This window comes from Ovis canadensis, chromosome 9, assembly GCF_042477335.2.
Source record: "Ovis canadensis isolate MfBH-ARS-UI-01 breed Bighorn chromosome 9, ARS-UI_OviCan_v2, whole genome shotgun sequence".
Lineage (NCBI taxonomy): Eukaryota > Metazoa > Chordata > Mammalia > Artiodactyla > Bovidae > Ovis > Ovis canadensis.
The window spans coordinates 39,969,081-39,981,721 of NC_091253.1; the positions used below are offsets into that span (position 1 = coordinate 39,969,081).

The 12,641-nt window shown below is 51.4% G+C and overlaps 1 protein-coding gene across 4 annotated transcripts in view; it reads right to left on the reverse strand.

Moving 5' to 3' along the window:
- The window catches only part of ZHX2 (zinc fingers and homeoboxes 2), a 178,849-nt gene that overhangs the window by 86,643 nt on the left and 79,565 nt on the right, over positions 1–12,641 (reverse strand). For all 4 annotated transcript variants that reach the window (XM_069599968.1, XM_069599969.1, XM_069599965.1 and 1 more), the window contains one exon: positions 9,048–9,116. The gene's annotated coding sequence lies outside the window, so the exon portion shown is untranslated. The remainder of the gene's footprint in view (positions 1–9,047; positions 9,117–12,641) is intronic.

Here is a 12,641-nt window from a genome sequence, read left to right on the forward strand (position 1 = left end):
TGGCATCCCACACAGGCTGGGGGAGGCAGGGCCTCCTTGGCACATTCCCTCTACTGGGGCTCAGCCAGCCCCCCTCGGCTTAGGGATGGACATGTGGCCTGACCTTCTCAAGGCCGGAGTATTTGCTAGAATGACGATGACAGACGCAAGGCCCTCTTTCTGTGGGGGCTGCTGAGAGAAGGGGCTGTGGGTCGATGGGTGAAACGTGCTCACATAGAAGCAAGCCGGGGGAGGAGATGGAGCAAAAAACCACACACCGCCGACACTGTTTAGCTCCAGCTGGGCTCAAAGCCAGATCAGCTCAGACTTTTCAATTATACGGGCTGCTTTTCTCTTTTGCACTTGCGTCAATATGAATTAGATCTCTATTTTGTAACTAAAAGTCTGACTAATAGAATCCAATATCCACTTCAGTAACGTTTCCTACTCGTTTCAGGTGCCGCCCCTTCCTTGGCCTCCCTTTGGGCTCTGGAGAACGTGGAGTGGAGTTTAGGGCTGGGCACCTAGGGTGAAGATTTAGGTGGACGGTGCGGGGGAGGGTGGGCTGCCATTTCTCACTTCTCTCCTCACCACTCCTGTTTAGCTCAGAGACGCTGAGTCTACTGCTATAATGGAGGGAGTAAAGAACCCTCGTGCGGGCCTGCTAAGTTGCTTCAGTCGGGTCTGACTCTTTGTGACCCCATGGACTGTAGCCTGCCAGTCTCCTCAATCCATGGGATTCTCTAGGCAAGAATACTGGAGCTGGTTGCCATGCCCTCCTCCAGGGGATCTTCCCAGCCCAGGGATCGAACCTGTCTCTCTTAAGTCTCCTGCTTTGGCAGTGGGTTCTTTACCACTAGCGTCACTGGGAAGCCCCCAAAGACCCCTCAACCCACTACTGAATGGGAGTGTGGTTTGAACTTGCACCTGGATCTGCAGACGAACCAACTGCCTATGGTGGAGTCTTCACATCTAATCCATTAGGGTTGAGTGGCTTTCATGTTGATGTTATGTGGGACACTTGTGACTTGGTTCCCCGATTGAGCTGTTTCTTCTGGTTTTGCCTCTTACATGTTGACCACGTTCCAGGGTTCTGTCCTCTGGCTCTGAGCTGTCCCCAGGAGTGTGCAGTCCCCCACGGCCTCTCCATCTCCTCCATCAGCTGCCTGTCCATCCTAGTTCCATTCCAATAGGCCTGAGGGATGTGGCGTATGCCTTTGGGTAATGGTGATGCTGGCCCATATTGATTTTTCATAGGGCAGCAAGGGTGGGGTGGTGGCTAAACTGCAGTTGGGGAAGGTGATATTTGAAACAAACTTAGGTCAAGGACTTTCCTGGTGATCCAGTGGCTAAGACTCCATGCTCCCAATGCAGGAGGCCTGGATTCAATCCCTGGTTGGGGAACTAGATCCCACATGCTGCAACTAAGAGTTTGTATGCCACAACTACAGTTCCTACTGGCTGCAACTAAAACCCTGTACAGCCAAATAAACAAGTGAAAATAACATGAAAAGAAAAGCACCTAGGCCATGTTCATCTGTTCCTCCCCCAAGAACACACTGGCCAGGCTGATAAGATAATCACTGACCTATGTACGTGTGACTCTTAAATTAATCCATCCCAACCCGAGCTTGCTTCTGGGTTCCAAGCTCATGGTGGACGTTTCCACTAGGATGATGATACGAACACTAATCCTAGGATCACTATCAGTACTAATACTAATGTTAATTCAAGGGCATGTTTATTGAGCAATCTGTCTGTGCCAGGCATAGTCCTTAACACTTTACATGTACTGATCAAAGCAGCTCTCTTGGGCAGCTAATAATTGCATGATCCCCATTATACAGATGAAGAAACTGAGGCTCGGGAACGTTATAAACCCCTTAGGATTTGAATGCAAGCCATTTGGACTCCAGAGATTACCTGCTCAACCAGACCCTGGGCGTCCCACAGGTGTGCCCAGTGCTATGTTCCCGGCACCTTCTGCCACATCCACTTCTTTTTCTCTGTTTGCTCCCTGGTTAACAGGATCATTCTTTTAGATTTCCAAGCTGGGAGTCTGGGGTTTGCTCTTGACCCGTCCTTCCTCACTTTCCATGTTCGAGTCCCAGCAATGCTTTCTCTGAATTGGTATTCCGCAGACCCACCCTTGCTCGCCCCTGCTGTGACTGCCTCAGTTTGGGTGGCCATGTCCTGTCTCCAGGGGTCATCTCTCTGCAGCTGCCTCTGGCTTCCTGACTCGTCTTTGATCTCTTACTCGCAGCCCACCCTCCACACTGTGACCACGTCAGGTTTCTGAACCCAAGGCGGCATCACTTGGTTTAAAAGTCCCAAGACCTGTTTACTACTTCCTGCCAACAGTCCACACCTGAGCACGGCATCCGAGAACGTCTGTGGTTTGACCAAGCCGCACTTGCCCCTCTCAGCTGCCGTGTGCTCCCCGCCAGGCTCTCCCAGCTCCAGCGCCACCAGCCTTCCCAACACCCTCTGCATGTCTCCCTCCCCTCGGCACCTCTGCCCAGGCTGCCCCTCCCTCTCCTTCTGCAGAAATGCTGCCCCTCCCTCAGGGTCCAGGTGAAAGCCTCCCTGAACCCACAGGCAGAATGAGGGACTTCATTTCTGCGGGAAGGAAGCTGACCGTCTTGGTGTCAGTCGGGCGATCACACAACAGACTGACTTCTGCATGTAGTTACCTACCGGTTTTGTTTTACTAACACTTTTACCCAGTGCCAGGCATTGCTCTATGCATGTTTCATAAACTCTGCAGTCGTCATCACTACCCTACTTGGTGGCCCATTTTACAGATGAGGAAACTGAGGCACAGAGAAGTTAAATAACTTGGTCAAGATCACAGGCTAGCAGAGGTACAAGTTGGGATTCTAACCAAGCCAATCTGGCACCAGAGTGTGTGGTCTTAAGCGCTCTGCAGTGCCGCCTCACCAGTATCCTCTGTGGGAGCCCAGAGAGGGGACACAGGCCTCAGGGGGACGCTGCAGCACCTGCTGAGTCTGGAGTGATGTGCCTGGCCAGGCCTCTAGAGGCAAGGCTACGATCTTTAACCCTAAGGTCCTGCCTGGTCCACAGCGCCCTCAGCTCCATCTAAAGGAGTATCTAGGAGTCTGAGGCCAGACAAGGATGAAGGGAGGGGATGGAGGACAGGGTCCCCACAGCAGGGAGTGGAGCCTCAGTGGAAAGAACGGAAGGGCAGGCTGGGCCCCACTCCCTGCTTCCCCGCCTGTGGGACAGTAGGGTGACCACTGGCTATGCCTTCTCTGTGGGTGGGACAGCTCTTCAGGCGGCAGGGAAGCTGTTCTGTGATAGGCCCCAGAGAAAGAACCGAAGAGAAGCACGATGCTATCCGGCCCAGACCAGGCCAGGGGCTGGAAAAGACTGGGGACTGACGCTCAGCATAGCCAGAGTAACAGGTGTGCACCTGCCTGCTGCCCCCTTAGAACTGCTAGCCACCCCGGGGTCCTAATGGGCTCACTTGGGAGTCCAGGCCTTCCCCAGCCCGACCATGGCTTCTATGATCAGAGGCACTGCCCCTCCAGCTGTGTGTGGGTTCCAATCCCCCCTTCATATGGATTTAACTGGTCTTGCTTTTTTTTTTAAAGTATAAACTGAATCTTTCTCTTGAAGAATCTCAGAAACTAAGGCTGAAAGAGGAGTTCCAGTTCCAACTTCTTCCCCATTTTGAGCAAGTAAAGCCCATCCTTTAGATGCGCTCCCACTCAAATTCAGTGGGTTCCAACTTGCTCTTCTCTCCCTTGGCCATCCGGACTCTCCCTATAGTGGGTGAATTTGGGGGGTGATGCTTGCTGAGCTGAGGGGAAGACACGGTCTAGTCACAATGGGCTTCAGTCCCTTCTAGAGACACTTGTTACCAAGGGATTCCTGTGCATGCCTGTCAGACCCTTGGGGCATCAGCTACTCCCTGTGGAAGACTGAGTAGAGTAACTCAAGTTGAAGGTTTACATGGACCGCTCCTAGGGGAGAATCATCAGCAACAACAAAAAAAAAGCCTCTGAAAAACTAACAGTCATTTGAGAAGTTATGGTATTATTAAGACAATCTGTAACCTCATTTTTCTCGAATGCATGACAAGGAGAGAGCTCTGCTTTCAGGTAATTATGGAGGTAGAGTTTGGGGTGGTGAGGGCGGAGAGAAATAGCATCTTTTGACCATAGTTTGTGAGCAAGATCTTTAGTTGGGTCTCTTCCACATTTTATCTCAATTACCCTCCTGCAGAGCCCTGTGAGGTATATTAATTCCCCATTTTACAGATCAGGAAACTCAGAGGAAATGTAGTTCTGAACCACTTGGTCTCATCTTCTGCATATAATTCTGGAAAAATAGCTTTTTCCCAGCTAGTACGGTGACACCTCTCTAATTCAGATCCCCTGGCAATTTGAAACAGGAGCAAAACTGCCCATGGAATGATTTTCTACTTCAAAAAGCCCTGCTTCATTGAGTTTCATTGGTATTGATCTAAAGCTCATAGAGTGAGTGCCCCAGAAGTGTTACAGGTGAGGTGTGCTCAGCCATATGTTCAGACCTGCAAGCACAGACCACCACCACCCTGGCCTCTGCCCCGTCAGCTAGCTGGGCTGAGCTGACTCTGCAAACTGAAGGGTAATAAAGCTCACCTGCATGCAATAGGCACCCTCAGATGATGACTTTTTCAGTCACTTGGGCTGGACCTAAAGTGGTCCAGATTAATGAGGTTTTGCTGTGCTTTGCCCCCCTGATGTAACACCACGATGTGTAGAAGCAGTCAGGGGCGTTTGGAAATCTTTTTTTCTCAAATGCCAAAAGGTGGCACGTGGGCTACGTCCTCCTTACTGCTCCCCAGCAGACATCACTAATCCATTGTAGCACCCTCTTTCCTGGGTATGCCTCAGAGTCCTTCTCCATGCAGTGCCCTTGGCAGCCATGACCAATTGATCAGAATTGGCAGGAGATGAGATCTACTTGTCACCCCTGACCTAGCCCAGTCACCTCATCTGAAAAGAGGTAGAACAGAAGCTAAGAGAGGCCAATGGCTGATAGAACCAGGAATCGGGACCTCCTCTCTCTGATGCTTTGTCTTTGAAGCTGCCCCCTGCCTCATCCCTGTTCCCTTCCCATTAAAGGTAGGATTGAAGCTGGGGTCACTTGGCAGATGTTAGGGGGTGCACAGGGAGGAGACTGGCATGAGTGACAGTTTTTAGGACCCTGTAGGTACAAGGGCTGTGCTTATGCCGTTAACAATTTTGGTTTAAACTACCAAAGCAGAGACATCACTTTGCTGACAAAGGTCCATATAATCAAAGTCAAAGCTATGGTTGTTTCCAGTAGTCATGTACAGATATGAGAGTTGGACCATAAAGAAGGTTGAGAAGAATTGATGCTTTTGAATTGTGGTGCTGGAGAAGACTCTTGAAAGTCCCTTGGACAGCAAGGAGATCAAACCAGTCAATCCTAAAGGAAATTGACCCTGAATATTCATTGAAAGGACTGATGCTGAAGCTCCAATACTTTGTCCACCTGAGGCAAAGAGCAGACTCATTGGAAAAGACCCTGAGGCTGGGAAAGGCTGAGGGCAAGAGGAGAAGGGAGCAACAAAGGATAAGATGGATGGCATCACTGACTCAACGGACATGGAGCAAACTCCAGGAGATAGTGAAGGACAGGGAAGCCTGGCATGCTGCAGTCCATGGGGTCACAAAGGGTCAGACACGACTTAGCATCTGAACAACAACCATCTTATTATCCAGCTAGGATCACAGGGTGATGAAGCAGGAGAGAAAAAAGGTAGGTCCCCAAGTAAGCCCATTCCAGAGTTCCATGTCCACCACTAATACAAGAAAGGTGACCCTGACAAATTTTCAGGCAAGTGCCATTTTTATTTGAAATATGCTTCAAATCCTAGGATGGTGGATGATGCCTACTGCATAGTGAAGCATCGCTTGAACAATCTATCTTCCAGTTGAGGAGATAGCCAAGGCTCTCTGGAGAACAGCTGGGAAATCAATGCTCATTGACTGTGAGGCTCCAGATGATGCTGCTGCTGCTAAGTCGCTTTAGTCGTGTCCGATTCTGTGCGACCCCATAGACGGCAGCCCATTGGGCTCCCCGTCCCTGGGGTTCTCCAGGCCAAGAATACTGGAGTGGGTTGCCATTTCCTTCTCCCATGTATGAAAATGAAAAGTGAAAGTGAAGTAGCTCAGTCGTGCCTGACTCTTAGTGACCCCTTGGACTGCAGCCCACCAGGCTCCTCCGTCCATGGGATTTTCCAGGCAAGAATACTGGAGTGGGTTGCCATTTCCTTCTCCAATGTATGAAAATGAAAAGTGAAAGTGAAGTAGCTCAGTCATGCCCGACTCTTAGCGACCCCTTGGACTGCAGCCCACCAGGCTCCTCCATCCATGGGATTTTCCAGGCAAGAGTACTGGACTGGGGTGCCACTGCCTTCTCTGCCAGATGATGCTACCCAAGTGCAAGTTTTAAATGATTTCCCATTGGTACCAGCAGACTCTCTCTTGTACCTGAGCATTTCACTTCCGCAAGGGAAGGTGGCTCACGTTGGGCTTTACTGGGAAAAGGAGAGGTCCTAAGAAGTCCACCCACTCTCCGTGAGGCCCCCTAGCAGGTAATAAAGAGCTGAGTGGCCTCTGCCTTTGGACCGGTGCCAGGATCACCGGAGAGAGAGCAGGAAAGATGGTGCTTCCCTGGACCGCCCTCTTGCTGCATCTCCGCTGTAGAGTGAGCCTGGGGGGAGTGATGCTTCTCGCACCCCCTCCCTGCAACTAAGCCAGGGCTTCTGACTCCTGGCCCAGTGCTCTGTCTTCTTGCCTATGCTGCTATTTAGTGTCCCAACACTAAACCTTAATCGGGATCACATCCTACTTCCAGAACAAGAATAAGAGCTAATATTTATTGGGCATTAACAGTATACTGGCAGGGGACCAAGCAGCTTTGCATGAATCAGTTTACTGACTCCTCCCAGCAGCCCTCTTATGTAGTAGGTACTGCATGGTGCCCATTTTGCAGATGGGAAGACTGAGGCATAGACAGATTGGCAACTTCTGTCTATGAGACCCCATGGCTAGTGGAAGAAACAGGATTTGAACCTGAGCTGTCTGATCTTAACCACAGACACAGCCTCTGGAACTCTCTCTTTATCACTTTCCCTATAATCATTAAACAGTCACTTCCTGAGCACATATCTCAGGTCCTTTGAATCAAGGACACAGTCTCTGTCCTCAAAGCCCAACTTATGCCTCAAGACTTGCAAGGAAGCACCAAGTTACAGCTCAAGCTGTTGTTCAGCCCCCTCCCCTTCCTCTCCCACCCCTCTGCTACACAACACTCAGAACACAGCTAACACACAGCTTCTGTACAGGGACTGTCAAACTCGATTCTCATCCAGGCCGTCAGTTTCTTGAAAAAGAACCGCATCTCTGGCCTCCCACAGCGCCCTGCCCTCGGTGCACATTTACTGCGGCAGCTGACCCAGGCCCAGGGGGAAGAAGACCCGGTGACAAAGCACAAAGGAGGCCCCTGTGCTCCTTACTCAGACCTCCAGACCCTCGTCCTTGTGATAGGTGTCTTTCCTGGGCAATTTCTCCACCCGCGGCGTCTAGGGTGCGATTCTTTTCACGCTTGTCGGGCCAGGTTTTGGTCACTGGCCAATGTGGTGCAGGAGGACCCCAGCTCCCTTGGGGAAGCCATGCTCACTGTCCTCTCACAGCCTGGGGACTTGGGGGACCCCAGCACAGCATTCCCACCAGGCCTTTCCTTCTGGTCTCTGTGGTCTGGATCCTGGGCAAGTCTTGATGGCGTGATGCGCTGGCAACTCTTTTCTTTGGTGGTCCTGTGACAGGAGTGAGCTCTCCTCTGATCAGAGTCCCCATCACGCCTGGTGAGTTGCCCACTCTTCACACAGATCAGGTGTTTGGGGCCACACGTGTGACATGTGGCGAGCTCAGGTACACCTGGCCCATGGACAATAGGTCTGGGGAGAGACCGTCTCATCCAGCAACTTCAGGCTGTTTTAAAGCAGGACATGTGTTTGTGCACTAAATCACTTCAGTCGTGTCTGACTCTTTGTGACTCCATGGACTGTAGCCCGCCAGGCTCCTCTGTCCATAGCGTTCTCCAGGCAAGAATACTGGAGTGGGTTGCTGGGCCCTCCTCCAGGGAATCTTCCGGACCCTCCTACATCTCCTAAATTGGCGGGTGGGGTCTTTACCACTTGCGCCACCTGGGAGGCCCTTAAAGCAGGAGCCTGCCCCATAAAACAGACAGTGCTGAGGGGATGCACGTGAGAGCTTACACAGTCCCACTGTTCATTCTCCCTGAACCTCCCCCTCATCCTCCTGCCCCCCAGGATTCTCGGTCATCACGGAACAGTTTGTAAAACACTGCCCTGTCAGAACCCCTCCCCACTTCAACATTTCCCATCCACGCTTCTCCAACCTGTGCTTGGATTCTGCCAATGACAGGGAACTCACTACTTCTAACGGACATCGATTTTTACCATTGCCGACCTCTTGTTAGGAATTTCTCCTTAGGCTGAGTCACTAGCTGCCCGCCTGCCTCTTGCCAGCGACAGCCATTCAAAGGAGCAAAGGTGGCTTTCTCGTCTCCATTTACTCATGTCTCCTCGGGGCTACGGTTTACAAACTGGTGTGAACCACAGAGTTCCCTCTGTGTTGTAAGAATGCGTCCCTAACCCTGGTTACAAGGTTCGTGAGAATGATGCCCAGCCCATGCCCTCCGGAGGGTAAGCGTGAGATGCTAGCATCTGAGCAGAGAGAGCTCAGCACAGCCAACTGCAGGCTCCAGTCTGCGTCTAGGGAGGGGTGGACGGGACCCAGCGATTTCTCAGGGACACACAGTTGGGTTCTCTGCACTGCGCTGTTTCCAGGCGCGTCTGGACAAAAACAATTTCAGAGGTGCAAAAGTTCAGCTGCCCCCTGGACGGGCTTCGGACCCCGCTTCCCCTGCCCGACTCCCTTCCATCTCCCTTCCCTTCCTGAAATCCAGTGGAGGCCTCAACCTTCGCCAAATACACGGTCACTCACCAGTTCCCGTGTTGCTTACATCCTGGGAATCTTTTTACTTTGACTTCAGAGCAGTCAGTGCGTCAAGACCTACAGAGAAGAAATAATCAATATTAAAAGCAGAGCAAGGCAAATGGGGGTATCAACTCCCATTTCTAGAAGGTCTGAGGCCCTGGGATCCTGGGATGGAGATGGGGAGGAGAAAGGAAATGGTTAAGGCCCAGCCACTCGTTAAACTGACCTCAAGAATCTTGGGGCTTTGTGATGATGCTGAGAAGGAGAAAAAAAAAAAAAGACCCTCACACTCTGGGTGAGTCAGCAGCTTTCTGAGAAGCAGGCCTTTTAGGAGAGTGAAACTAAAAGCAAGATGTGCTGGGTGGGGCTGGGGAGGCGTCTCCTGAACCCCACTCCGAGTTGCCTCCAGTCCCTGGTGTCGGTTCCTTGGCAGCAACAGAGGTTCACAGTTGGTGAGGGTGGAGAAGGAAAGCTTTGCCTACAGGCCTCAAGTCCAAAAGATACGGCAGTCCTGAAAAGAAAAGCCCTCGATGTGGAGTCTCCCCCTGGGAGACTCCTGCTGGGCAAGCTCTGTGTGCTTTGAAAATTCCTCAGGAGAGCGAAGCCGGAGAAGCAGGCGAGCGCCCAGCTCAGAGGATGCGTTCGTTTCCAGCGTGGCAAGTCGAGGCCTGAGCTCTAGAGGCTTCTGCAGCCGGCCGAGGCCCACCTGCAGCGCACACGTGTGCGTGGCGAGCCTGCCTATGAGCCGCGGCTGGGACCACGCTTCTCGCTCCCCATGCCCTGCCTGCCTTTACAGCCAAGCTTATTTTTTCTTGTTGCGCTTGGAATTCTGAGGGGAGCAGAGGATTCTCTATTCATCTCTCCCTGTTCTCAAAGGGGCACCCTTTGAGGAAAAAAAATCTTTATGGCCATACAACTAAGTGTAATCACTATGGCAGGGACTTCAAACATGGATCCATATGTCAGAGGTGAAACTGCATCACCTGGGAGCTTGTTGGAAGGGCTGATTCTCAGGACCCTAAGCAACAAAGCCTGCTTTTTAACAAGCTCCTCAGGTGATTCCCAGGCACATTAAAGTCTGCAAAGCATGCATTTCTAATCCCCTTCATCAGGGAAGGAAGGAAGGAAGTCAGGAAGTCATAGCCCATTCCCCAGGGAAAGAGACAGGTTTAAGAAACCACAACTTGGCTATCAGGATTTTAATGATGCTGAGTGGTAAAGCTCATCCAAATCTGAGTTCACGTGATTCCGGAATCAAGTGTTCCTTTCCTCTGTGCTATTCGGGGAAGCAAAATGAGAGGGTGATGGGACAGGCGGGCCTGGCTTGGTGGGAGGGGCTGGGGGCAGAGCAGTGGTCCAGGGATCCGCTGATGACTTCAGGCCTGGAGACAGAGGCTGATGGGTGAGCGCTCAGTGAGGGAGGCATCGGTAGGGAGGGAGGCCGGGGTCCCCTCCTCCTCACTGTCGTCAGAGGTCAGCAACATTTCCCAAAGGTCATCCCAACTTCTGCATTGAATCCCAGTGATTAATTTATTCTGATCCCAATGTAGCTGGATTTGCCCTCTGCCCTTAGAACTGAGCATCCGGCAGGAGAAGGCACCCTAGGAGGCAAGCTGACCTGAGTAGCCCAGCACTGATCGGCAGGAAGGACAATACTCTGTAAAGCTCCTTACAGTTTAGAAAGAACTTTCCATCCACTAGGAGCTCATCTGCTCCTTCAAAGGACTCGGGGATGTCACTGGTGCTATTCTGCAGTTGAGGAAACTGAGGCACAGAGAGGTTAAGTGATTTTCCTGAGGTCACACAGCTTTCGGGCAGGATGGGGTTGAGGTCCTCTGAATCCAAGTGCAGAGGTGTGAGCGCAGCTGCTTCTGATGGGGAAAGCGATCACATCACGGGTTTATGGTACCCTTCATTAGTGTCTAGGGCTTCCCTGATAGCTCAGTTGGTAAAGAATTCACCTGCAATACAGGAGACCCCAGTTCGATTCCTGTGTTGGGAAGATATGCTGGAGAAGAAATAGGCTACCCACTCCAATATTCTTGGGCTTCCCTTGTGGCTCAGCTGGTAAAGAATCCACCTGCAGTGTGGGAGACCTGGGTTCGATCCCTGAGTTGGGAAGATGCCCTAGAGAAGGGAAAGGCTACCCACTGCAATATTCTGGCCTGGAGAATTCCATGGAGTATATAGTCCATGGGGTCGCAAAGAGTCAGACACGACAGAACAACTTTCACTTTCATTAGTGTCTAGGGGGCTTCCCTGGTGGCTCGGATAAAGAATCTGGCTGCAATGTAGGAGACCCGGGTTCGATCCCTGGGTTGGGGAGATTCCCTGGAGATGGGAATGGCAACCACTCCAGTATTCTTGCCTGGAGAATTCTGTGGAGAGAGGAGCCTGGTGGGCCACAGTCCATAGGGTCACAAAGAGTCGGACGCGACTGAGCGACTAACACTTTCACTTGGATTAGTGTGCCCCAGCTCCATCTTGCCTTACTCTCTGCTCACAGAATGGGTTTACTTAACAGACTCGTGGACCAAGAAGAGAACAGTCCACAACCTCAGAGGGTGTGTGACTGGTAGGATGCCAGCAGGCATCCTTGGTGTATCAGTCATGTCTTCCGTTACGGAATGTTTGTTCTGCTGTCTGTGTTTCCACAAGGAGGTTCAGTGCACACAAGGCATACAGGCGACTGACATCAACAAAGCCTGGACATCGCACTGGCTCATAGGCAACTCTTCCTGGCATGATAATACTTTGCACCACCAAGTGAGGGTGGCTGGATGCAAGGGACACACCGCTGAGCAGAGCAAGCCACAGGGTTCCGCCCTCCCAGCTCCTCCTCGGGGCTCTGGTGGCCCCGTGCTCTGTCTGAGGTGCTCGTGTGGCTCGGTTTGCCCTGGTCTTTGTGCCCAGGCTGGGGGCTCAAGAGACCACCCATCCTGGCCACACTCCAGCAGGGCCTGAAAGTGCTCTGCCCCAGGAACTTGGGATGAAGACATCTGCCTGCTTCTGCCTCTACACCCAGCAGCCTCAACCCTTCGCTAGCCCCCTCCATCAAGTTCCACCTCCCCTTTAAAACAGTATTGATTGGCCTATAGTCACTCAGGCCCTATAGTTATTGTATTTATTCTAATTCAGAACTTACACCCTTTGAACTGGACTGGTATCGTCACTCGGACTGTGCTTCATTACAGAGTCGTGTGAATTGTGAATACTCTGCTTCAGGCCAATTGTCCCCCAAATGCTGTGATTTTTGAATTTATCAGAATGCAGGGTTTTATCGGCACACATGTAACATTTTAGAGCAGCAATGCCTGCATAACAGAAGTTATATTTTAGGTACTAATATCTGTGTATAACAAACATGTAGTATGTATGTTGTAGTTCAGTTGCTCAGTCATGTACGACGCTTTGCGACCCCTTGGACTGCAATAGTTATTAAATATTACCATGTTAAGACCCTGATGCTAGGAAAGATTGAAGGCAAAAGGAAAAGGGGGCAGCAGAGGATGGGATGGTTAGATAGCATCACCAGCTCAATGGACATTAGTCTGAGCAAATTCCGGGAGATAGTGGAGGACAGGGAAGCCTGGAGCACTG